General features: G+C 39.6%; 1 long non-coding RNA gene across 1 annotated transcript in view; it reads left to right on the top strand.

Annotated features, from left to right (window-relative positions):
• The first annotated feature begins 6,794 nt into the window (after nt 1–6,794).
• LOC309621184 overlaps nt 6,795–27,097 on the top strand; it is a 216,201-nt gene continuing 195,898 nt past the window's right edge. The window contains exon 1 of the long non-coding RNA XR_014239797.1: nt 6,795–14,624. This is a non-coding gene — a long non-coding RNA (uncharacterized lncRNA). The remainder of the gene's footprint in view (nt 14,625–27,097) is intronic.

Below are 27,097 nucleotides of genomic sequence, written 5' to 3'. Positions count from 1 at the left end.
CCCTTTGGATTCCAAAAAACACAGTAAGTGTTCCCTCATATGGAGTGGTGGCTTTGTTGTCATACATTAGTGTGCGTGATGTTCGTGGAAGCAGGATTGTTGGACCCGGCTCTCCTCCCAGAGTTCGAGGTACCGTATGTCTGAGGTGGGGCTTGGTTGTGCATGTCCACACAAATGGTCAAAGGTGATGCCAGAGCTGCTTATTTGAGTAACATGTTCTGATAGCCCCTGAGGCAGCATGTAAAGCTGCTATCTGAAGGAGAATATGTGAGTATAACATCAACACAGATGTGTAATAAGTAAACTGACTGAGGTAATCATGTCACAATATATACATACATCACATCATTATTTTGTACAACTTAAACTTATACAAGGCTTTACCCAATTTCAACTCTATAAAACTGGATGTTAAAGAGACAAATTGGGAAACTAGAGACCTGTGTCTGTGAGCCTGCTGTCAGGTTACCAGAAGAGCACACAGCTCAAATATTAAAAAACAATTTGACCAAAACAAATGAAATTTGAAGTCAAGTAATAAAATGGAGAATAGAATTTTAGCCTAAATTTCATTAATATATACCTATTAGTTACAGAGTGTGTAATGTACATAGTAATTTGGTTAATTTCCCTGATAGCCCTCCGTTCCCCAACAGCATGGTTAAGATGCCAAGGCTCGCCCGAGTCAATCCTGTATTCTCAAGGCCAAAGTACGTGCGGTAGGAGAGAGGACATAAGTTGTGTGATGTCTGTGTGAGGTCTTTTTCTGCGTATCTAGCAAGATAAGGCTTTCGCTCATGCCCTGTGCTAAAGGTGGGCATGACACTTCTTGGCTCACGATGCCCTGATTTACTTCACATTACCCCCGAACTTTAAAACACCTGCTGTTCAGGCTGTATCACATTCAAATTAATCGTTTCTCTCGGAATGAAAGCCATGCTTCCGTGGTTTTTACAATATGTCCAAAATTTTCTTATTTTCTGATCATATTAAAGACATTCGATGAAGCGAATCGTTGTCTCAAACTCTGGCACTCATGGGAAGCCCTGGAGTGCTTGCGGAAATCCACCTTGGGTGCCCCAGGCCTCCCTCAGAATTTCTGACTAGGTAGGTCTGCGTGGCTGCGGTGAGAACCTGCATCTCTAATAGGTGCCCAGGTCTGATCGGGAGACCACACAGTTTGAGAACAGCTGCTTTACTCTATGAGTTTAAGTCTGAATATACCAGTGAAAAGGTTGCTTTTCTTCTGAAGGGAGAGTAGCGCAAGAATTTTTTAAAACATGAAGACAAAACAAAACAAAACAAGTAAAAAACCCGTAGAAATCTGAGCTAACTGTGGCTTTGCAGATCAGTCTGTGTATGAGGACCCTTCAGATGTGTGCCACGTCCCCATGCCATGGTTTCAAGCTGTATACGTGACAGTTTGGGGGAGGATTGCATTTTGAGAATATCTACTGTGTTTTCTCACTCTCCGTTGACCATTTTAGACTGAGTCTCACATTTGGGTAAAGGACTAATTTTGACAGGTATTATATTGCAGACCAGGAGTGATACTAAGGGTTTTGTTTCTCATCTCATTTCAGTTTCATTGCGTGGGGAAGGCGTGGAAACATTACCCATCTAACGACACAGAAACTGAGGACCAGACAAAAATAAGTTTCCTCAGGCCACAGGTGAAATAACTGGGTACACTCCGACCGGATGCTGGCCAAGCAGGGCACCAAACCTGTCCTTGGGAAGTCGATGAAGTGCAGGTTGCACACCAGGTGGAGTTGCCTGTCCCCTGCCCTTCTGGGCCGGTAAACGTCTTCCCCGTGGTAAATCTGAGCCACAGCAGTATGCAGCCACTACTGCTTTGTGGTAGCTTCAGGTATGCCTCTATACCTCTTGCGGAAGGTGGAAATTTGCACTGAGCGTGCCAACAATTAGAAGCGTCGGGAGCGCCGGTGCCGTGGGTCAGACACCCCCCAAATACTTGCATGGTTTTGTATGCTGCAAGCAACAGGTCCTCTGAGGCGAGTCTGGCCCCAGATTCCACAGTACCCTCCCATTCTAAAGTGAGGTGCAGGAGTATATGCCAGGGGCCTGACCGAATCTGGTTTTGCCGGCATTAGTATAGCTCACAATCCAGAGACATGAGTTGAGGTGGAAGAAGTGGAAAGAATATTGGGAGATGGTTTTTCATGGCAAGAATATTCTCCATCCTCATGGTGGGGGGGGGGGGGGTGAGTGTGCTTTTTCCTTGTTTTAAGCCAAATTCATGAGGCGTCGGAAACTTTGCCCCAGTGAGGGCAGCTCAGCGGTACACTCACTGCAGAGGACGTGAGTGGCCTTTAAACTTTTGAGGACAAGCAGTTCCCCCAGGAAGTTCACTCGTCCACAGGTCTCTGCTCAACGCTGGGCTCTCCCTTAGCAGTGGCGATGTTCCTTCATTAATGTTTTTCTGTGAGAAGAACTGGGAGGTTACAAACCCAGAGACAGCTGAAGGAAGTCCAGTCCTTGGCAGCTTGTGCACGCGAAGGCTCAGGAGTGCTGGGAGGCAGTGGTGGTGGTTGCCCGCGAGACTCCGGAAGTACAGGATCAAGAGGAGACCCTTGGGTTCCGTGGAACACAGTGAGTGTTTCCCATGTGCGGTCTGGCTGCTTCTCATCGAGCGCTGTGCACGCTGCTGTGGCAGCAGGAGAGCTGGGCCGTCTTGTACTCCTAGAGTTTATGATGACATATATGTGAGTGTGAGGTAGAACCCGGTTTTGCACCGCAGCAAGTGTAAGGTGATGTTAATGCTGCTGTTTTGGGTTACACACTGTGAAAATCAGTGATGCCGCATGTGAGGCTACCGTGAGAAGGAAGAATTCCTGAGGAGAGCAGCGCAGAGAAATTGAAACCCACACATTCCATGTCATGGTCTGAAGTTGAGTTTCAGGAATGCCAGAGTAGCCGGAATATCACTGAGGTACTTTTTAGTTTATATGGTTAGAAATAATGACATCTGAATTCAAGCCTCAAAAGGAAAGGGGAATTTAAATTAAGTTACAATGTATGTGTGTGTGTGTATTTATATATAAATTAAATTTGCCATTCAGAGTAAAACTTCCTTAAAAAATCAAAATCATACAGGTGTACATAATTATGTGTAAATATCCTGTCAGTAAATACTAAAATTTTCAGTTTTCTTAAAAAATGATCTACCCACCTTCGTCAACCAACTGACTAGCTATATTCAAAGTTCCAGAAGAAAAATGAATCCATCTTTTTAAGATCTTCCTGATTCACATGTTTAGCTCCTAGAAATGAATATTTATTGAAGTCAAATATGACATTGTAAGAGGCACATTAAAAGGAAATTCACAAAATTAAATATACTATGTTTGATTTGAAGGTTTACAAAATTGTCATAAATGGAATTTTAAAAATTTTATCAAAACAGACTGATTCATTTTTAACGTGCTGAACTTGTGTTATACTGAAATATGCTTTTCTGAAGATATTTAATACATGAAAAATAGTTTTGATCCCTAGATAGTAATGACATTAACAAAGTTATTATATCTCTTTTTGATATATTTTATTTGGTTATTTGTCAAATTGCTTATTTAGAGAATTACTCATTTGGAAAATTAAATTAAAGCACCTTTACTTTCTGTAAGTTGAGCTAAAGATGGATTCTAGTGGACATCAGTAGGTTTACTTGCTCAGAAAACTGCCATTGGGTTGAAAAATTGCATTGCAGGTTTACTTTGGGCAATTGCACTTCCTAAAAATCTCCATTTATGAGCTTTAAGTAGAGTCAGTGCCATCCCCGACACCGCTGGTGCTGGAGAAACCAAACGGATCCAAATTGGGCCGTGTTCACCTATCCAGTGGATTGAAGCTGGATACCCTGATACTATATAAACATCTCTATTTTAAAATTTGGCATCAAAACTTAATATATATCGTAGAACTCTGTCTTCTGAATCTGCTACTCTGCTTTCTTCCAGAGAGTTGACTCCTAAGTCCTGTCAGGCCCTGTGGGAATTCCAGTGCTGTCCTCCTACAAGATGATGGCCTGTTGAATCAGGAGCTTGGAGTCACGCCTCCTTCTGCGTATCTTTCTCCTGGATTTAGGCAACAGCCTGAGGGATTTCAGTGAGGGTAACTTCACATCAAACTGCTTATTCTCATGTAATTAGAGTTGGGGAAAGCTTGTCCATGTAGGACATCATTTACTCATCGGACTGTCTGGGGTCTCCAAGACCACCCTCAGGTTCAGTGTTTCTTTGAAAGGACTCACAGACCTCAGAAAAGCTGTTAAGCTTATGCTTCCAGTTTATGGCAGCGAAAGAATACTTATTAAAAGCAGCAAAGTGAAATGGGGCGTTAAAGAGGAATCCAGGAGAAACTAGACAGAACCCCCCAGTCATCCTGTTCAGTGGAGTCCCATTCACTGAGCTGAATCCTCCCAGAGCTGATGTGTGACCATGTGTGCAAGTGTTGCCAACCAGGTAAGATCTCCCTAACCTTGGTCACTTAGGCGTGGAGAGTCCCCATGACTGACCTTAGCTCCTCCTTCTCCAGCACCAGTGTGACAGAGGTCAAAATGATACAGTGTGGTGCATAGCCCCAGGCCTAAACAAACAGACATTGCCCCCAAATCACACTGATAGGATCAACTATGTGGTGTGGTCCAAAGCCTCAGGCGTACAAAGATTCCTATCCCAGTGGACATCTAAGGGCTGAGTGGAGCAGATCCATCCTTAGTACTGAAGACCTCTGCCAGGTACAGGTTTTTAGCAACTCAGGCCTGCCAATTTTGAATTTTTACAGCAGAATTTATAAATTCATATTCTTATGTATGGTACCTTTTTTCATATATAATTTATATTTTTGTTATATATGAATGGCTTTGTAACTCTGGATAATTTTTAAATTTTGCCATTGTATCAATTCTTTGTACCTAATGTTTCAGTTACCTTGCAGTGCTTACAAATATATACAGTCATGATTATCAACACACCTATAAAATAGTTATCTTGATTAATTTCTAAATTTCTAAATTTTTTATGCCTAAATACCTATTTTTGTCTACTTCAATTGATTTCAACTTCTAAGAGTACTTTTAAATATTTATGGTGATAATTTTTATATTGGTAATATATATGAGCATATAGTCATGACTTCAGCATGTACAACAAATTTAACCTGACAGAAGATGGAATGAGTGTATGAATTACAAACTTATTGTGACCAGAATATATGAGAAATTGAAAAAATGTGACAAGTCCTTATGCAATTCTATATTAATAATTCGGAAAACAAATATTTTTCTAGAAAAAGTAACTTTGAACTTTACTTCACAATCAGGAAGAAAAGATGAATGCAACCATGATAATCATTGAAAGCATAAATTGAACAGACAAGTAGAAAATACTAACAAAATATTTGGCAATAAAAATTCCTCCCAAACATTTATTTAATTGCATATTTGTTGTTTGCTATTAGAACTACCCTGTCCCCAAATTTACGATTCCACTTTTAGGAATCAATCACCGTGAATTTAATTCTAAGTTATTTTAGTGTAGTTCACCCTTCCCCACACACTAAGGGTGAGAATGCAGAGGTTCCATCAATCAATCCTCTATCCCCCTTACCAAAATATTTGCAGTAGAGGTGAGCACATAACCCATTTGGGGTCAGTGTGAGGTCTTTTCTTGAGATTTCTGAAGAGGTGAGGTCTGCTTCTGCTCCCTTTGGTAAAGTTGGGCAGCGCAGGCTAGAGCAGTGGTTCTCAAACTTCCTGCATATTAGAATCCTCAAGGTAGCTTTGAAAATTTTTGTTTCCCAGTTACTATCTCATGTCAAATTAATCAGAATCATCTGGGGATTCCATTTTGCAAAAAGTATTGAGAACCAGTGATCCAGGGAAGTGTTCTCAAGCTTGGGCAGGCATTCAATCCCTGGCAGGTTTGTTAAATCTGATTGGTTGGCCCAGCCTCACCCTCTGAGTTTGTTTAGGTAGGTCTCTGTAGGTGAGGTTGAGAATTTGCATCTCTAACCACTGTTTAGCTGATGCTGATCAGGGACCACACTTCGAGAATCACTACGCTATGGAAAGATCTGAGTATGCCATTGAGAAGGGTGCCCTACTTCTAAAGAGAGAGAAGTATGAAAAAATATTTTTTTAGGCTAGAATTTTCAGGTTACTGATCCCTACTGGATTGTCTGATTGAGTGGGACCCCTGAGGATTTGCTTTCTAAGAAGATTCTAGGCTATGCCACTGCTGGTTTCAGGATCACCTCTTGAGAACTACTGCTCTAGTCCACCCTCCTGAGGCTGCTGTTTGTTTAATATAACTAATAATGAGAACTACTATGTTATGTACCAAGAGTTATACTAAGGCTTTATGTTTATCATCTCATTTCAGCTCACTGCATGGAGAACATTGAAGTATCCACCGTCTACCAAAATTCAGTAGTGTTGATCAGAATTAAATTGCTTTCTTTTTTTTTTTTTTTTTTAAAGTTATTTGTTTATTTATTTATTTATGGCTGTGTTGGGTCTTCGTTTCTGTGCGCTGGCTTTCTCTAGTCGTGGCAAGCGGGGGCCACTCTTCATCGCGGTGCACGGGCCTCTCACTATTGCGGCCTCTCTTGTTGCGGAGCACAGGCTCCAGACGCGCAGGCTCAGCAATCGTGGCTCACGGGCCCAGTTGCTACACGGCACGTGGGATCTTCCGAGACCAGGGCTCGAACCCAGGTCCCCTGCACTGGTAGGCAGATTCTCAACCACTGCGCCACCAGGGAAGCCCTAAATTGCTTTCTGAAGCCTCAGGGCCATTAGGTGGCAGAGCTCAGATTGGAACCTAGAAAAGCAGAACCCCAAGTCTGTGCTCTTAACTGCAAGGAGGAGGAGGTTTCACACCGGATGAAGGTGCCTACCCCATGTCCTTCTTGGCAGGTAAACCCTTTCTTGATGGTAAACCTTAGGCCGCAGCAGTATGTAGCCACTACTGCTTTGTGGTTGCCCTAGGCCCGTTTCCTCACTCTTGGAGAGGATGCATCTACCCGTATTGCCTATAGGTAAAGGTGTTATGAGTGAAGCCATTGTGGGTCAAACATATCCCTGAAAACCTGCATTGAACTGGATGTTGAAAGCAGCAGTTTTTCTTACATGAGAGTTTGTTGGAGATTCCAAAGGCTGAATCTATACCTGCCAAGTACCCCTATATTCTGAAGTGAGTGGTGGATGACCTTGCAAAGGAACTGGACCAAAACTGGTTCTGCAGGCATTAACACGTCACTCAACTAAGCAATATAAAAGAGTTGAGGTGAAAGGTGGCTGAAAGACTTGCCACCCTGACAGGCATTTTCTCCACACTTGTAAGAGGAGAAAGATTGCTTTTCCCATGTTTCAAGCCAAGTGCAAGGGGCTTCAGGAATTTTTCCCCCATCCAGGCCAGCTCAGCAGTAAATTCATTACAGACACAATGAGTGGTCTTCAAACCTCTAAAAGAAAAGAGGCTCCCCGAGAAAGTCTACTCATCCCAAGATAGCTGTTTGGATGATTGGTCCAAGATATGACAGGAGATGATCCATTAGTAAAAATATTCTCTGAGAATAACAAGGAGCTCACAAAGCAAAAGAGAGCTGAAGGAACTAATACATGTGGCGGTTTCTGCATGCACACTTTAGGCTCCTAGAATGATAGGAGGAAGTGATATTGGCTGCTCTGGAAGCTCTGAAACTTCAGTGGTCAAAAGAGGATCCTCTTGTGTCAAAAAGCACAGTAAGTGTTATTTCACATGCAATTATGGTGACCGTCAAATGTTAGCATGCATATAATCACCTGGGAGGCTTGTTAAAACTTAGACACTGAACCCCTCCTCTGTCCCCAGAGTTTCTGATTCAGTACATCTGGAGTGGGGTCTGGGTTTCTGCATTTCTAACAAGTGCATAGGTGATGTTGGTGCTGCTGGTTTGGGGAACCACTGGTTTCACATCTAGGGCTACTATTTGAAGGGAGATATTCTGAGAATTAAACCAACATAGATAAATTGGGAACCTAGAGATTCTTGATGATGTGGTCTGAGTGCCTACTGTCAAGAATGCCAGAATAGCAGGAATCTCACCATTTTTCTTTTAATTTAAATGAAATAAAATAACTCAATTTCAATGAAAGCATCTAAAGTGAAGTAGAATTTTAAATAACTAGTTTAAACGTGTATAGTCATTTAGCTAAATTAAATTTGTCATTTAGTTAATAAGTTGATCATAAAACCAGAAGATACCCCCCAAATCTAGAGTTAGTTGCAACTATGGAGTCACTTAGGAAATGCTGTAATTTTGTTTTGTGAATAAAAAATGTTGGAAATACTGCAAACTGCTGCAAAATTAATGTAAGTTTCAAAGGTTTGCAGAAGAGAAATGAATTTGCCTATTAGGGATGATTCTTATTGAATCATGTAATTAATTCCTCAAAGCCAATATTTATCAGTGATACGTATGTGAATTTGCAAGACAGATTTAAAGTAAATTGATTAAATTAAAATACTAGGGACTTCCCTGGTGGCGCAGTGGTTAAGAATCTGCCTGCCAATGCAGGGGACACGGGTTCGAGCCCTGGTCCGGGAAGATCCCACGTGCCGCGGAGCAACTAAGCCCGTGCGTCACAACTACTGAGTCTGCGCTCTAGAGCCCGTGAGCCACAACTGCTGAAGCCCGCACGCCTAGAGCCCGTGCTCCGCAACAAGAGAAGCCACCGCAATGAGAAACCCGCGCACCGCAACAAAGAGTAGCCCCCCCGCTCGCCACAACTAGAGAAGACCCGCACGCAGCAAGAAAGACCCAATGCAGCCAAAAATACATTAAAAATAAATAAATAAATAAAATACTGTATTTGAATGCTGAAATGTTTAAAGATTTTTAAAATATGAAATAGCATTTGAACACTAACAGTTAAAATAGACTCATAGACTCATATTTACATAGTATGTTGAACTTTTTATCATGGTGAAATTCTTTCTGAATGCATTTAGTGTTCAAAATAATGTTTTTCATCTTCGTACACTGATAATGGACATTAACATTGTTCTTATAACTATTTTTGGTATGCCTTTTTATTTGGTCATTGGTTTTAGGAGACTTGATAATTTTGCAATGTAGGCATTTGCAAATTGGCCATTCATTTAATGACTCATTTGGAAAATTCACTTTCAGTAGGTTGGTTTTCAGTAAGTTGAGCTAAAGATGGACTCCAGTGGACATCATTAGCTTTAACTGCTCAGACTCATTCCCATTGTTTTAGTGAACTGCATTGCAGCTTTCCTTTGGAGAACTGCCCTTCATATAATCTGAATTGGTGAAGTTCATGTGAAATTAATTCTTTCCTCAGCTACACTGGGTTTGTATAAACTAAGCTAATGAAAGGTTACCATATTCAAGTACCCGATGGATGGATTGATATTGGCTTCATTGATTAACAAGCTCTATATTTTTAAAAAATGGGAATTCTGACTCTTAATATAGTAGAAATATCTCTTCTAAATCTGTTGCTTTACTTTCTTCCAGAAGGTGGATTCTTTGCTACTGACCTGCTCTGTGGACATTCCGGTGCTTTCAGTGAAGTCACATCGACATCACTTAATTCTCCCAGCAACGAAGTGTGCAAACATGTGCATGTTTTAGTGAAGATAATCCCATCCCCAGCTCCACTGTGGTTGCATAAACCAAACTGGTCAAAAAGAGCACGTGCTGTTATTGGCCTTGTTGATATATAACCCTGTGTTCTTTGGAATCCTAACTCTATTAATAGAGTTGCTATATACTAACTAAACCTGCTGTCTTGCTTTCTGCTGGCAGGTTGATACCCTACTACTGCTCTCATCAGTGGTATTTCTGATGCTATTTTTCTTAAGTGGCATGTTGAAACAGAAACATGGGGTCAAGGTTCCCTGGTGTAATGCCTTTGGGCAGAGATTTGGCCAGATCTTTGTTCTGGGCTCTAGGTGACTGGGGAATGTAGGCAAGATCCCTTCCAACAACCAATCAGCAATTCCGTTGTCTGAGTTGGTTAAAAAATATTTTTGGAAATATTCTGAACCCATCAGAAACCTGGAACACATAAAATATTATATTTGATACTGTTATTTATGTTTTCTATTTTATATAGCTGAACATAATTTTGGCCGATAGAACCTTTAATATAAGTAAAACTAATTTGAATCACTTATGTGGTTTTCTGACTATACAATCATAAACTACTATTTACATTAACAAATTCTGTTTTATATAAAACCAAATGTTACAAGTGATAAAAGAAGTTAATATATGGGACTTAATAAAATTAAAATATTTCAAAGACACCATCAAGAAAGTGAAAAGAAAACTCACAGACTAGGGGAAAATATCCACACTTTAACTTGCTTTTGCAATAATCCACACTTTTAACCTGCTTTTTCCAGTCATAAAATATATGTTGACCCTGGGATGTTATGGACTGAACTGTATCCCCACAAAATCCATATGTTGAAGACCTCACCTTCAAGGTGACTGTATTTGGAGACAGGGCTTTTAAGGAGATAATTAAGGTTAAATGAGATCATAAGGGTGGGGCCATAATCTGATAGGACTGTTGACCTTAAAAGAAGATGAAGAGATGCAGGAGATCTCTCTCTCCACATTTGCACAGAGGAAAGGCCATGTGAAGAGACAGTGAGAAGGCAGAAGTCTGCAAGCCAGGAGGAGAGGCTTGACCAGAAACCAACCCTGCTGGCAGCTTGATTTTGGACTTCCAGCCTCCAGAACTGTGAGAAAATAAATTTCTCTTATTTAATTTACCCGGTCTGTAGTATTTTGTTATGGCAGCCTGAGCAAACTATGCATGGTATAATGCCTGATATCAGCTGACAAAATTGAAAGTCATCAGTGATAGCCCACCCTAACCTAGACAAACTGTAAATGAATTTTTTAAATTCTTGTGAATTCTTCCTCCTGATCATAGACTTTTTGAGAACTTTGCTCCATCATGCTAGTATTTCCATAGTAAAGGCCACTTTTACTCCTCTGCCTTACTAAGATATTCATATCTGCTCTCCTACACTCATCTTACCACTACTCCACCCAAATAAGCCAAACACATTTCTCACACTGTAGTTTGAGTAATCAGTTTTAAACGAAAATCTGATTGCATCAATACACTGTTTCCAAGTCGTGATAGAGCCATCCAGTTTATATTTATTATCTGCCTTTTCTCAACTCTCTAAATATATCTGTACCATCGCCTTATGGGACTTAGCTATATTAAATGAAACAAGTACAGAATTTAAATGAACAATTGTTAATGCTATAACGGGTGACGCTAAGATATGCAGAATACAAATCAGAAAGAACAGCTATGGAATTTCAGAGTTAAATAGTTTGAATAAAAGAAAGCTCAGGATGCTCATACACAGTATGTGAAAAGAAGGGTGTCTAGATTTTTTTTGCTGTAACCTTCTTCAGGCAGGATATGTTTCTTAGTCATATCCACATCACTGGCTTCCAAGATGGTGTCTGTCTCAATAAAGGCTCTTATTAATAAAGATTAAGGAGCTGACATCTCCACTAGGAAAACAACTAGAAAATTCAACAGTATAGCTCAGAGAGGGGTGAAAAGGCTGATTCCATCTCTCACAGAAGAGTGAAGACTTGTTCTCCCTAGACTCATAACTTCAGCAAAGCTGATCTTCATGAATACATATTTTTTCAATCCCTATATTCCCATTTTAGTGTTTTGACATTTCTTTCACTTATTTCTGCCTTTAATTACAATTATGGTTCTCTCTCCTCAAATAATAACCCTTTGGTGAGTGAGACTAAGTGGGACTAAATCTCTTCCCTAGAGTTCAACACTTAATAGATGATTATTGCATGTTTACTGAATAGAAAGCACAGAAAGTGACATTTTTGATGATTTGTATTACATCACAGCTAAAGATTTCTGTTTCAATTACCATGGACATGGTTTTTGAGGAGTGATTTAACACATGATATTTACAATGTCTAGAACAGACAAGTAATTAGTATCTAAATTATGCAAGAAACTGCTACAAATATAAACACATAATCTCTAATAGATAAGTGAACAATTTCCAGAACAAGAAATCCAAAAAGTGAAAATAGCATTGGTAGAGCTGCTCAAAGTACACAGTTAATCACAAAAAATGTTAATTAAAACAACAATGAATTAATAGGAATTTGTAATAATAACAGATTGGCAACATTTAGACAGCTAGATAATGCCAGGTTTGAGTGAGGGTGTGGAGTTATTGTCCTAATGGTACAAATTCTGGAGAGCAGTCCGGCACTACATTATCAAACTAAATATATGTGACCTCTGATCCAGCCACTCTTCTATGCATATTTCCCAGGAAAATCCTTCTGTAGGTCCATGAGGAGACATGCAGGGTGATGTACATTGCTTCATTATTTGTACAACATTGGAGGCTACCAGTGCGTGCCTCACTGGAAGAGTGTATAGTAAAAAAACTTTTAGAATGACCGTTACGCGGTATTTAGAAACAAGTGATTAGAAATGCATGTAGCAATGCAGATGAATCCTAAAAATAAGGCTCAGTGAAAAATACCATTTACATAAATTAGAAATACATAATCATAAAATAATAATACTTACTTTGCAATAGTATGTTTAAGTAAAAAGTTAAACATCAAATACAATGAGGAAAGGAAGGATAAGATCCAGGTTTGGGGATATAAGGGAATTTTTTTTTTTTTAAGTTTACTGAATACAACTTTCAAATGAATATGTTTAACATGAGACTATCAAAATTATGTCACCTTTTGTCTCTGTGTATCCAGAATGAACCAGGATTCTAATGGAAATTGTGTTTGTGTGTAGGTAGGCATACATATGTATCCCTTATCTTCTTTGTGATTATCATTACCCAGGGGACAATTTTTTGGTTCTTTGAAAAAATCAACATGTCTCTTAGATTCTGGGCTTTACAGAGGTCTATCACCTCAAATTTTGAAAATAATCTCTTGTGAATGGTACTGCTGTTTTAAGTATTCAGTTTGTCGGTCCAGATTTTGCCTCTGAGCTTTCCAGGCACCTTGAGCTTTCCAAGATGCTAGGGGGTGACAGGGTTGCGTGGTGGAGTTAAGAGCTCTGCCTCTGCTCAGAACCTTTTTCTGACACTGCTTCCCTGACCTACAAAGGCACATATTGTTGGATGAATATACATTAACGAGGTCCAGCCTAACACACCGTAATGGTTACAGCTGAACTCTGAATCCTTGTCATGGCTAGAGAAAACCTATGTGGTGAAATGCAGGTGGAATGGCTAGAAAAATAAGTACCATCTTGGGGCCAGAAAAGCCATCTGTCATGAAGTTCTTTCCACTTGACCTAACCAAACTGAGTATGTAGTGAGGCAAAAGAATCTATTCAAAGAATTTATTCTTTTTACAGGCCAAGCAGATGATGGCTATGCAATTAAAGAAAAATATATTTGGCCATTGTTATTTATGTTGACTTCTAGTCAGTGGTTCTCAATCGGGACAGTTTTGCTCCCCAAGAGACATTTGGTAATATCTGAAGACATTTTTAGTTGTCTCAACAAGCTGGCTTCTAATGGGTAGAACCCAGAATGCTGGTAAATATCCTGTAACACACAGGACAGCCCCCATAAGAAAACAATCCTCTGTCCGAATATATCAATAGTGATGGAGTTGAAAACCCATTCCCTAAACTAAAAGGTTAAGTAAATCAAATGTTCCTTAGGGCTCACACACCCTGAGTGGCAACCTTCCACTCCTTTGACCTTTCCTGGACTGCTCTTCTAAAGATATCCCCATGGTTTTCTTCTCTCTTCTTTTAGGTTTTAGGTCAAGTGAGACCTTCTCAGTGATACTTTGACCAATTTATTACTTTTAGGATCTTTATCTCATTCCTCAAAAATCCTTATCCATCTCCCTTGCCTTATTTTACTCCATATACTTTCCAACACATGGCATATGCTTTGCTTATTTATTTTATTTTTTGCATAGCCTCATTATAATTTAAGCAACATTTGTTATTGCTGGATCTCCAATGGTGCGAGGAGTGCCTGACATAATAGGTGCTCAATAATTTTTTGTTTACCAAATGAACTCAGTCCTAAGAATCTTAAAAAAGAATTCAAATACAGATGTGATGTGGCACTTTTCTCAGATGATAGTACGTTTGCAGTTTCACTGTCTTAAGATAATACTGATCAGTGCATGAGCTTATCCTGACTTTCTTTTTCCCTTTGCTCTATAACAAAGACCAAGGGAAATGGAAAGCTCCTCCAGATTGGCTGTGAAGATTCAGACGAAAAAAAGTTTTTGTTCACATTCAAGTGTCATACTCTATTAAATCTCTTTCAATGATTACCATTTAAGACAGTGCCTAAACTGAAGTAGATTTTTTTTAAAAAACTGATTTTAGTTTTTACTGGTTGTTCTTATGCCAGGGAAAGCCAACATCTGGCAAACAGGGGCCTGTAATTATCTAACTACCATAGTGATTTTTCTATCCTCACCAGTCCATACTCATTTGCCACTCTTTCAGGTACACTCATGAAGAGAAGTGGACAAGAAAAAGTCCCTTGATGGGCATAAGGGTGGTAAGTACTAAAAATTCTGTCCACTTACAACCATTACCATTCTTGTCCATAAAGAAATGGTATACACACACCATTGTAAAGCAATTATACTCCAGTAAAGATGTTAAAAAAAAATGGTATATGCTTGGAGCTAGTAACCACTATGTGCTAATTCCTCTTTACTGTTTTTCTAAATAAAATATACTTTTAAAAATCGCTGTTAACCCATTTTTCCCTACCATCGTATTTCAGGTGTGTTGAGTTGGTTAAATTGATTATTTTTCACATAGGCTACATCTCATTGGTGAACAATATTTATAGAATGATCTAATTATTAGGGTCTAATACAGCAACAACTCTTTTAAGAACTTCCTATTTCAATGGATCTCTAGACTTTTCTTATAAAGAAAGGATCGATTTTGGTGGCCTCTTATCATATCCGCATTAGTCAGGATCACCTCAGAAAACAGAAGGTTAACTTTAAAATGTCTGATTGAATTTACTGAAGAGTTTATATAAGAGGTAAGGACAGGGTTAAGGGAACCAAATAGGAACGCTGGAACACTGAGAAAGCCACAAGCCACAGTGAGAATCCTTTTAACCTCCACTAATACTGGGAGGCAGGGGGACGAAAAGGTGTTACTAGAGTCCTTCTTGGGGTCAGGAAGGAAAAATGCCTAGGAGGAGCTGTAGGGCTTTAGGGGAATAAAAGTAGCTAATACCAAAACTGCAATAGCATGTTTCACCCAAACTGCCCGTAAGTCACTGTAGAACAGATTCACAAGCTCTCTTTCTATAGAAAGAGGACAAAATGAGCTCCTCCAGGTTCTGCCCCCGAGAAGAATTCCCTTCCCCATGGTTTAGCAAGGCTCTCCCTCAGTGAGGCTGTAATGCGGGAACCTGGTGCTTCCAACTGGTTCCAGCACATATGCAGACTCATTCATGAGTCAGGTCCATGCTTTTTCTGACTCTTAACTTGTCTTAGGGAATGCCTTTGAAGCCAGAGGTGTGGGCTAGAGGGATAGGTAGCTAAGCCGGAGAAGTGGGTACAGTAAGGGCTACATGCTCAGCATATTTACTTATGCTATTAAAGCTGCTTGGCACTGATATCCTATGTTTCATTTTCATTTAAAGAAATGGAATACTGACATATAAGTTCAAATGTATGAGAATGTGTGTCAGATAGCATGTAATCTACAATGGGAAGCTGAGCTTGCATGGGCACTTGATTTTCCATACTCAGACATACATTCTCTACTGGGGTCTAGAGCCAATTAGGGCTTGATCTTCAAAAGCTGCTGGAGTAGGTCATCAAGAGGACGTGACCGCTGATTGACCCTCCAGGTGGATCCGGCGGGTTCTCGCCACGCCCCTGGCCTTAGAAGGTACGCTCCGCCTGCAGCTCGCACGGCCGGAGCCATTTTAAGGGCGCAGCCTTCAGAGAGTACAGTGTATTGAGGCCATCCAGATACGCGACTGAACCCCGTTAAGGCCTCCATATAAGCTTTTAAGATTCTGGCGGGCAGGAGCGGAGACCTTCTCATCTTGCGGTGCCCAAGACACGCCTCGTGGGTAAGTTCCTTTGGTGCCTAAACGTGCCACCTACCAATCTGGAGTGGCTGCCTCTTTCTTCGGTCTCTCCCTGCCCTGCCGGTACCGGGGCCGGTTTGCAAACCAACAAATGAGGACAAGTTTTTAGCAGAATATAGTATAGCCCTCCTTCAAAACACTAGGGGTCTCTGATTTTTTTTTGTTGTCGTTTGCCTACATGCCACAGACGCTTTAAGTATCATTGCCACTACTAGGTCATGAGGTCACTTGCTAAGGCATTTTGTAATGCCAGCCTGAGCTGGCTATAGAACTCTGTCTTATTTTAGGCCTTATTGAAAACCGGCTAGCTCCTGAGTTACCTAAATTGATCAGAGAAGCACTCGTGAATGTGGTATGTATTGCTTCCAAGTTCTAAGAACTGTGCTGCTTTCTTCATTGTGGAAAGTTTGAGTTAAAGGAACTTGTTTCTCACTTTAGAGGGAATATCCCGGTGTGCCATAGATTAGTGGATTCCTAGTAACTTCAGTGATGAGGCCCATGAGCTTTCCAAGGATGATATGTCTGTATTTTGGCATCAAGGGTGCTGGCTACTTCTTTGTGAAAAGATTCAATTAGCATGATCAATGTAGTGGACCAGACAGATGCTCTGTGGGACAGGAGTAAAACCAAAGTCACTGAGCCTTGTATTTTAAACAATGTGGTGATACCGTCCTTAGATAAGACAAGGAACGTGTACTGCTGCCCTTGGCAGGAGAAAGCAAACAACTTCTGATTTGCTTTACTGATTTGTATTGAAAAGAAAGTGTTTGATAGGTTAGCTCTGTATCAGGTGCCACTGTCAGTGTCAAGATGCCCCAGTAAAGATACCTTTTCTGGAAGAGCTGGAATCACTATGTGACTAAATTTATAATAATCTACAGCTGTTCCTTGAGACTCCCCCCCGCCCCATAGGCCTTTGGCACTGTGAAATAAGTGAGTTAAATGAGAATCCCTGATGCCACGCCTTTTAAGTTTTTGCAGGTGGCACTAATCTCTGAAATCCTCTAGTGATGTGGTAGCGTGTTGGCTTACTATTTTGGAAGACGGGCACAGTTCCACAGTCTTCAAATTGGCCCTTCTTTTCTTCATAGCTCTCACTCCAGGGATCCAGGAACCAATGTGAGGTTTCTGCTAGATACTTCATAAATCTTTGCCAATATCTATTCAGTAACTAAGGAAATAAGCATAGGGTAAGTCTGTGGTCTGTCCGAACCCACTGTTAGAGGGACTTAGCCCAAGACTCATTGTATATCTGATTTCCCTAAGCCCCCACTTTGGTCAGCGGATCAAGGTGGCATTAAAACTCCCCAGCGGTTAGAGACAATTCATACCTAACATCAATAATTCCCAAAAGCTTAGGGTATTTTATTTTCCCCAGTACCCTTACATCCTAGTAAATGGCTGTCATTCCCTCTAGGAAAAGGCTCGGAGGAGTCACTGCAATGAATTCTGGCTGCATTGCAGGGACAACGTTCAATATGACTTAGCCTCCCCATCAGTCAAGGTGCTCTGGGTCTCTGAACTGACCTGAGTGTAGGAACTGGGTAAATTTACCCACTTTGGTGATATATCAGGCTTCTGCTCACTCTACCAAGAATCTGAAATATTACCAGAAGGTTAGCCTAAAACAACATTCCGCTTAACCATTCCAGCAAAATTTAGGCTCCAGTAGTGTTTTATCTTTATTTGGGAAACCTGAGATTGTCCTTCTTAAATCTACTAATTACTAGATATCTCAGGTGTGTGAGACACTGCATTACATACTTTTATGGTTCAATTCCATGATTTTAATGGGAAGGAGGGGGAAGGACCACCCTGCAATCATTTTATTGATGACTATTTATTCATTTGACAAATATTTATTGAACATCTGCTACCTATTAGACATTGTTCTAGGTACTGGAGATAAAGCAGTGAGTAAATCAGGAAAAATATACTTGCCCTCATATGCAGCTTGCATACTAGTGGGTGAAGACAACAATAACCAAGATAAATAGGTAATATATATTGTATGTTAGATGGTAACAATACAAAGGAAAATAAAATATAAAAGGGAAATAGAGATGATGAGAGTGGAGAGTTTGTGATTGTACAATTGCAGTTTTGAATAGGTTGGCCAGGTATGTCCTTACTGTGAAGGTGACATTTCATTGAAGACCTGAAGGAGGTAAGAGAGTGAGCTCTGCAGGTATCTGGGGTCAGAACAATCAAGACTGAGAAAAGAGAAAATGTGTCTACACCTTGGGGAGGGAACATGCCAGGCATGTTTGAAGAACAGGGAAGACTAATAAGTGATGCAGAGATAATTGAAGAAATCTATATTAAAGTGTTAGCAAAGCTTAACATGAACACTAGTAGAATTCAAAACAATTTGTACTTTTTCATCGTTAGGCAAGATAAAATCAAAAAATGAGTTTCCCATAACTGTTAGAAAGCAACAAGGGAACGTTTAATGATATGGGGGAATGCTTACAAAATGAGCCGAACATAACTCTCTGTATTATGTGACCCGTGATCTATAAAATGATATATCATTTTGAAATAAAATGTAAAGCAGCAAGGAAATTCACCAAAGGGTTGCTCTGAGTTGTTGATTTGAGTAACGTATGTTTTCCTCCTTATTCTTTTCTGTATTGTCTTCAGTGTCTACAGTTTTGCTTTGTTTTGCCTTCTCTAAAGAAACTATAATACAGGCATACCTCATTTAATTGTGCTTTGCTTTATTGTGCTTCACAGATATTGCTTTTTTTTAACATGCTGGAGGTTTGTGGCAACCCTGCATGGAGTGTCTTTTGGTGCCATTTTTCCAACAGTATTTGCTCACTCCATGTCTCTGTATCACATTTTGGTAATTCTCACGATATTTCAAACTTTTTCATTAGTATTTGTTATGGTGATCTGTGATCAGTGATCTTTCATGTTACTGTGACTTGGTGAAGATTCAGATATTGGTTAGCACTTTTTAGCAAGAAAGTACTTCTTAATTAAGGTGTGTACATTCTTTAAGACATAATGCTGTTGCACATTTAGTAGATGACAGTACAGTGTAAACATAATTTTTATATGCATTGGGAAACCAAAAAATTTGTGTAACTTCATTGCGATACTCGATTTATTGCAGTGGTCTGGAACCAACAATATCTCCAAGGTCTGCCTCTGTAACAGTTAAGAGCTAAGGATTTGAATTAGACAAACCTGGGTTGAAGTGCTGGCTCTACTTATTGTGTTACCTTGGATAAGTGTTCACATCTGTGAAATACGGATAAGGATAATGACTTCATAGGGTTGTTTTAGATCATTAAATGCAGTACTGATTTAAGTGTTAATATAGTGCTTGATTTGTCACAAATACTCAATAAATGGTAACATCATTGTTAATCAAAAGAGTAGCTCTTGAAATCAGATTAATTTTTTAAAGGACAGAAAGAGATAAAACCCAATAAATCAAACATATACATGTTACATCATACCTGCTCCCCACTGAACTTAAAACAGTGAGATTTCAGAGTGATTTCTACTCAAAACTACCTTCACAGATGCCGCTTCCTTTTTTTCGCTACTTCTTTTTTTTTTGGCATCTGTGGTGAGAATAGAGGATCTACTTTCTTAGCAAATTTCGAGTATATGATACAGTATGATTAACTGTAGTCACCATGCTGCACATTGAATCCCCAGGACTTATACATCTTACATGCAACTGAAAGTTTATTCTCTTTGACCAATTTCTTTAACGTTCAAACAAGATCCACTTTCTGGCTGATAACTGTATAAATAAGAAAGGACGTTTACTATATATTTTTTTTATTTTCGGTTTTCAATATTCTTTTTTTTTTTTAATCAGTCATCAGTTTTATACACATCACTGTATACATGTCAATCCCAATTGCCCAATTCAGCACACCACCATCCCCGCCCCACCGCAGTTTTCCCCCCTTGGTGTCCATACGTTTGTTCTCTACATCTGTGTCTCAACTTCTGCCCTGCAAACCGGTTCATCTGTACCATTTTTCTAGGTTCCACATACATGCGTTAATATACGATATTTGTTTTTCTCTTTCTGACTTACTTCACTCTGTATGACAGTCTCTAGATCCATCCACGTCTCAACAGATGACTCAATTTCGTTTCTTTTTCTGGCTGAGTAATATTCCATTGTATATATGTACCACATCTTCTTTATCCATTCGTCTGTCGATGGGCATTTAGGTTGCATCCATGACCTGACTATTGTAAATAGTGCTGCAGTGAACATTGGGGTGCATGTGTCTTTTTGAATTATGGTTTTCTCTGGGTATATGCCCAGGAGTGGGATTGCTGGATCATATGGTAATTCAATTTTTAGTTTTTTAAGGAACCTCCATACTGTTCTCCATAGTGGCTGTATCAATTTACATTCCCACCAACAGTGCAAGAGGGTTCCCTTTTCTCCACACCCTCTCCAGCATTTGTTGTTTGTAGATTTTCTGATGATGCCCATTCTAACTGGTGTGAGGTGATACCTCATTGTAGTTTTGATTTGCATTTCTCTAATAATTAGTGATGTTGAGCAGCTTTTCATGTGCTTCTTGGCCATCTGTATGTCTTCTTTGGAGAAATGTCTATTTAGGTCTTCTGCCCATTTTTGGATTGGGTTGTTTGTTTCTTTAATATTGAGCTGAATGAGCTGTTTATATATTTTGTAGATTAATCCTTTGTCCGTTGATTCGTTTGCAAATATTTTCTCCCATTCTGAGGGTTGTCTTTTTGTCTTGTTTATGGTTTCCTTTGCTGTGCAAAAGCTTTGAAGTTTCTTTGGGCCCAAGTGTTTATTTTTGTTTTTATTTCCATTACTCTAGGAGGTGGATCAAAAAAGATCTTGCTGTGATTTATGTCAGAGTGTTCTTCCTATGTTTTCCTCTAAGAGTTCTATAGTGTCCAGTCTTACATTTAGGTCTCGAATCCATTTTGAGTTTATTTTTGTGTATGATGTTAGGGAGTGTTTTAATTTCATTCCTTTTTTTTTTTAATTTTTTTTAACTTTATTTATTTATTTATTTTTGGCTGTGTTGGGTCTTCGTTTCTGTGCGAGGGCTTTCTCTAGTTGCGGCAAGCGGGGACCACCCTTCATCGCAGTGCACGGGCCTCTCACTATCGTGGCCTCTCTTGTTGCAGAGCACAGGCTCCAGACGCGCAGGCTCAGTAGTTGTGGCTCACAGGCCTAGTTGCTCCGTGGCATGTGGGATCTTCCCAGACCAGGGCTCGAACCCGTGTCCCCTGCATTGGCAGGCAGATTCTCAACCACTGTGCCATCAGGGAAGCCCTAATTTCATTCTTTTACATGTAGCTGTCCAGTTTTCCCAGCACCACTTATTGAAGAGACTGTCTTTTCTCCATTGTATATCTTTGCCTCCTTTGTCATAGATTAGTTGACCATAGGTGCGTGGGTTTATCTCTGGGCTTTCTATCTTGTTCCATTGATCTATGTTTCTGTTTTTGTGCCAGTACCATATTGTCTTGATTACTGTAGCTTTGTAGTATACTCTGAAGTCAGGGAGTCTGATTCCTCCAGCTCTGTTTTTTTCCCTCAAGACTGCTTTGGCTATTCAGGGTCTTTTGTGTCTCCATACAAATTTTAAGATGATTTGTTCTAGTTCTGTAAAAAATGCCATTGGTAATTTGATAGGGATTGCATTGAATCTGTAGATTGCTTTGGGTAGTATAGTCATTTTCACAATATTGATTCTTCCAATCCAAGAACATGGTATATCTCTCCATCTGTTGGTATCCTCTTTAATTTCTTTCATCAGTGTCTTGTAGTTTTCTGCATACAGGTCTTTTGTCTCCCTAGGTAGGTTTATTCCTAGGTATTTTATTCTTTTTGTTGCAATGGTAAATGGGAGTGTTTCCTTAATTTCTCTTTCAGATTTTTCATCATTAGTGTATAGGAATGCAAGAGATTTCTGTGCATTAATTTTGTATCCTGCAACTTTACCAAATTCATTGATTACCTCTAGTAGTTTTCTGGTGGCATCTTTAGGATTCTCTATGAATAGTATCATGTCATCTGCAAACAGTGACAGTTTTACTTCTTCTTTTCCAGTTTGTATTCCTTTTATTTCTTTTTCTTCTCTGATTGCCGTAGCTAGGACTTCCAAAACTATGTTGAATAATAGTGGTGAGAGTGGACATCCTTGTCTTGTTCCTGATCTTAGAGGAAATGCTTTCAGTTTTTCACCATTGAGAATGATGTTTGCTGTGGGTTTGTCGTATATGGACTTTATTATGTTGAGGTAGGTTCCCTCTATGCCCACTTTCTGGAGAGCTTTTATCATAAATGGGTGTTGAATTTTGTCAAAAGCTTTTTCTGCATCTATTGAGATGATCATATGGTTTTTATTCTTCAATTTGTTAATATGGTGTATCACATTGATTGATTTGCGTATATTGAAGAATCCTTGCATCCCTGGGATAAATCCCACTTGATCGTGGTGTATGATCCTTTTAATGTGTTGTTGGATTCTGTTTGCTAGTATTTTGTTGAGGATTTTTGCATCTATATTCATCAGTGATATTGGTCTGTAATTTTCTTTTTTTGTAGTATCTTTGTCTGGTTGTGGTATCAGGGTGATGGTGGCCTCATAGAATGAGTTTGGGAGTGTTCCTTCCTCTGCAATTTTTTGGAAGAGTTTGAGAAGGATGGGTGTTAGCTCTTCTCTAAATGTTTGATAGAAATCACCTGTGAAGCCATCTGGTCCTGGACTTTTGTTTGTTGGAAGATTCTTAATCACAGTTTCAATTTCATTACTTGTGATTGGTCTGTTCATATTTTCCGTTTCTTCCTGGTTCAGTCTTGGAAGGTTATACCTTTCTAAGAATTTGTCCATTTCTTCCAGGTTGTCCATTTTATTGGCATAGAGTTGCTTGTAGTAGTCTCTTAGAGTGCTTTGTATTTCTGCAGTGTCTGTTGTAACTTCTCCTTTTTCATTTCTGATTTTATTGATTTGAGTCCTCTCCCTCTTTTTCTTGATGAGTCTGTCTAATGGTTTATCATTTTTGTTTATCTTCTCAAAGAACCAGCTTTTAGTTTTATTGATCTTTGCTATTGTTTTCTTTGTTTCTATTTCATTTATTTCTGCTCTAGTCTTTAGGATTTCTTTCCTTCTGCTAACTTTGGGGTTTTTCTTCTTCTTCTCTCTCTAGTTCCCTTAGGTGTAGGGTTAGATTCTTTATTTGAGATTTTTCTCATTTCTTGAGGTAAACTTGTATTCCTATAAACTTCCCTCTTAGAACTCCTTTTGCTGCTTCCCATAGGTTTTGGATTGTCGTGTTTTCATTGTCATTTGTCTCTAGGTATTTTTTGATTTCCTCTTTGATTTCTTCAGTGATCATTTGGTTATTTACTAACGTATTGTTTAGCCTCCATTTGTTTGTGGTTTTCACGTTTTTTTCCCTGTAATTGACTTCTAATCTCATAGCGTTGTGGTCAGAAAAGATGCTTGATATGATTTCATTTTTTTAAAATTTACTGAGGCTTGATTTGTGACCCAAGATGTGATCTGTCTTGGAGAATGTTCCGTGTGCACTTGAGAAGAAAGTGTAATCTGCTGTTTCTGGATTGAATGTCCTATAAATCAATTAAATCTATCTGTTCTCTTGTGTCATTTAAAGCTTGTGTTTCCTTATTAATTTTCTCTTTGGATGATCTGTCCATTGGTGTAAGTGAGGTGTTAAAGTCCCCCATTATTATTATGTGACTGACAATTTCCTCTTTTATAGTTGTTAGTAGTTGCCTTATGTGTTGTGGAGCTCCTATGTTGGGTGCATAAATATTTACAATTGTTATATCTTCTTCTTGGATTGATCCCTTGATCAGTATGTAGGGTCCTTTCTTGTCTCTTGTAGCATTCTTTCTTTTAAAGTCTATTTTGTCTGATATAAGTATTGCTACTCCAGCTTTCTTTTGATTTCCATTTGCGTGGAATATCTTTTTCAATCCTCTCGCTTTCAGTCTGTATGTGTCCCTAGGTCTGAAGTGGGTCTCTTGTAGACAGCATATATATGGGTCTCATTTTCGTATCCATTCCGTGAGCCTGTGTCTTTTGGTTGGAGCATTTAATCCATTCACGTTTAAGGTAATTATCGATATGTATGTTCTTATTACCATTTCCTTAATTGTTATAGGTTTGTTTCTGTAGGTCCTTTTCTTGTCTTGTGTTTCCCACTTAGAGAAGTTCCTTTAGCATTTGTTGTAGAGCTGGTTTGGTGGTGCTGAATTCTCTTAGCTTTTGCTTGTCTGTAAAGCTTTTGATTTCTCCATCGAATCTGAATGAGATCCTTGCTGGGTAGAGTAATCTTGGTTGTAGGTTCTTCCCTTTCATCACTTTAAATATATCATGCCACTCCCTTCTGGCTTGTAGAGTTTCTGCTGAGAAATCAGCAGTTAACCTTATGGGAGTTCCCTTGTATGTTATTTGTCGTTTTTCCCTTCTTGCTTTCAATAATTTTTCTTTGTCTTTAATTTTGACAATTTGATTACTATGTGTCTCGGCGTGTTTCTCTGTGGGTTTATCCTGCCTGGGACTCTCTGCACTTCCTGGACTTGGGTTGCTATTTCCCTTCCCATGTTAAGGAAGTTTTCAACTATAATCTCTTCAAATATTTTCTCGGGTCCTTTCTCTCTCACTTCTCCTTCTGGGACCCCTATAATGTGAATGTTGTTACGTTTAATGTTGTCCCAGAGGTCTCTTGGGCTGTCTTCATTTCTTTTCATTCTTTTTTGTTTATTCTGTTCCACGGCAGTGAATTCCACCATTCTGTCTTCCAGGTCACTTATCCGTTCTTCTGCCTCAGTTATTCTGCTATTGATTCCTTCTAGTGTATTTTTCATTTCGGTTATTGTATTGTTTATCTCTGTTTGTTTGTTCTTTAATTCTTCTAGGTGTTTGTTCTTTAATTCTTCTAGGTCTTTGTTAAACATTTCTTGCATCTTCTCGATCTTTGCCTCCATTCTTTTTCCGAGGTCCTGGATCATCTTCACTATTATTATTCTGAATTCTTTTTCTGGAAGGTTGCCTATCTCCACTTCATGTAGTTGTTTTTCTGGGGTTTTATCTTGTTCATTCATCTAGTACATAGCCCTCTGCCATTTCATCTTGTCTTTCTTTCTGTGAATGTGTTTTTTGTTCCACAGGCTGCAGGATTGTAGTTCTTCTTGCTTCTGCTGTCTGCCCTCTGGTGGATGAGGCTATCTAAGAGGCTTGTGCTAGTTTTCTGATGGGAGGGACTGTTGGTGGGTAGAGCTGGGTGTTGCTCTGGTGGGCAGAGCTCAGTGAAACTTTAGTCTGCTTGTCTACTGATGGGTGGGGCTGGCTTCCCTCCCTGTTGGTTGTTTTTCCTGAGGTGACCCAACACTGGAGCCTGCCTTGCTCTTTGGTGGGGCTAATGGCAGACTCTGGGAGGGCTCACGCCAAGGAGTACTTCCCAGAACTTCTGCTGCCAGTGTCCTTGTCCTCACTTTGAGCCACAGCCACCCCCCGCCTCTGCAGGAGACCCTCTAACACTAGCAAGTAGGTCTGGTTCAGTCTCCTATGGGGTCACTGCTCCTTCCCCTGGGACCCGATGCACACACTACTTTGTGTGTGCCCTCCAAGAGTGGAGTCTCTTTCTTCCCCAGTCCTGTTGGAGTCCTGCAATCAAGTCCTGCTCGCCTTCAAAGTCTGATTCTCTAGGAATTCCTCCTCCCATTGCTGGACCCCCAGGTTGGGAAGCCTGACGTGGGGCTCAGAACCTTCACTCCAGTGGGTGGACTTCTGTAGTATAAGTGTTCTCCAGTTTGTGAGTCACCCACCAGCAGTTATGGAATTTGATTTTATTGTGATTGTGCCCCTCCTACCGTCTCATTGTGGCTTCTCCTTTCTCTTTGGATGTGGGGTATCTTTTTTGGTGAGTTCCAGTGTCTTCCTGTTGATGATTGTTCAGCAGTTAGTTGTGATTACGTTGCTCTCGCAAGAGGGAGTGAGTGCACGTCCTTCTACTCCGCCATCTTGAACGAATCCACTATTTAATTTTAATTAATATTAAATTTGAATGTGCAAATACAGTAACTAGTAGCTACTGTATTCATAGCTAGTAGCTAATAGCTACTGTATTCAACAGCACAGGTGTAGATTGTTTTTGGTAGTCTGAGTTGGTGTCAGAAGTTCCAAGATAAAGACCTTTGGATTTATCTTAAAGCCAGGAAAGTGTACATATCACTCTGCTGCTTAAAGACTTTCAGTGCCTCCTTCTATGTTACTACTTAATCCAAATTCCAAAGACTCACATATGGGGTCCACTTTGATCTCATTCCATCACACTTTTCCAGTCAAATTTCCATTAATCTCATCCTTATATGCTCTAATCTATCCTAACTGAATTATCTTTGTTTTGAGTCCATAGTTTATGCCTTCTCCACACTCATAATTTGGCTCATAAAGTATTCTCTTCTAGTAATCCTTTGCCCAAGCTGTGTTTCCAAATCATCTTAATTTTTTTTTCTTAAGGAAATTTCAGATGTATTTGGAATATAGCAACAGAATACATTTTGTAAAGTTACATATAACAAAACCATTTCTCCACCAGTTATATCTGTGAACCAGAGTTTGCTTATTTCAGAAGCCCCAGGATGCCTTAAGAATATTTGTCTCATTATTCCCATTGTTTTCCACTCCAGGGAACTGTCCTTAATAAACGTTGCTATGTGTCTCCTCCTGGCTAGTTTTTTTAAAATTATTATTCAATTTATTGAAACTACAAGAAAAAAATCAGTTCACCCATTTCTCTGACTACTGCCCCCCCACATCCCTACTCCCAACCCTCACCTCTGGCAACCACCAGTCTCTTCTCTCTGTGAGCTTGGTTTTTTGCTTTGCTTTTAGGTGCTGCAT

This window comes from Balaenoptera borealis, assembly GCF_965194805.1.
Source record: "Balaenoptera borealis genome assembly, chromosome: X".
In the NCBI taxonomy this organism is placed as follows: Eukaryota; Metazoa; Chordata; class Mammalia; order Artiodactyla; family Balaenopteridae; genus Balaenoptera; species Balaenoptera borealis.
Note: the sequence above shows the minus strand (reverse complement) of the source record. Positions and strands in the feature narration are given on the sequence as shown.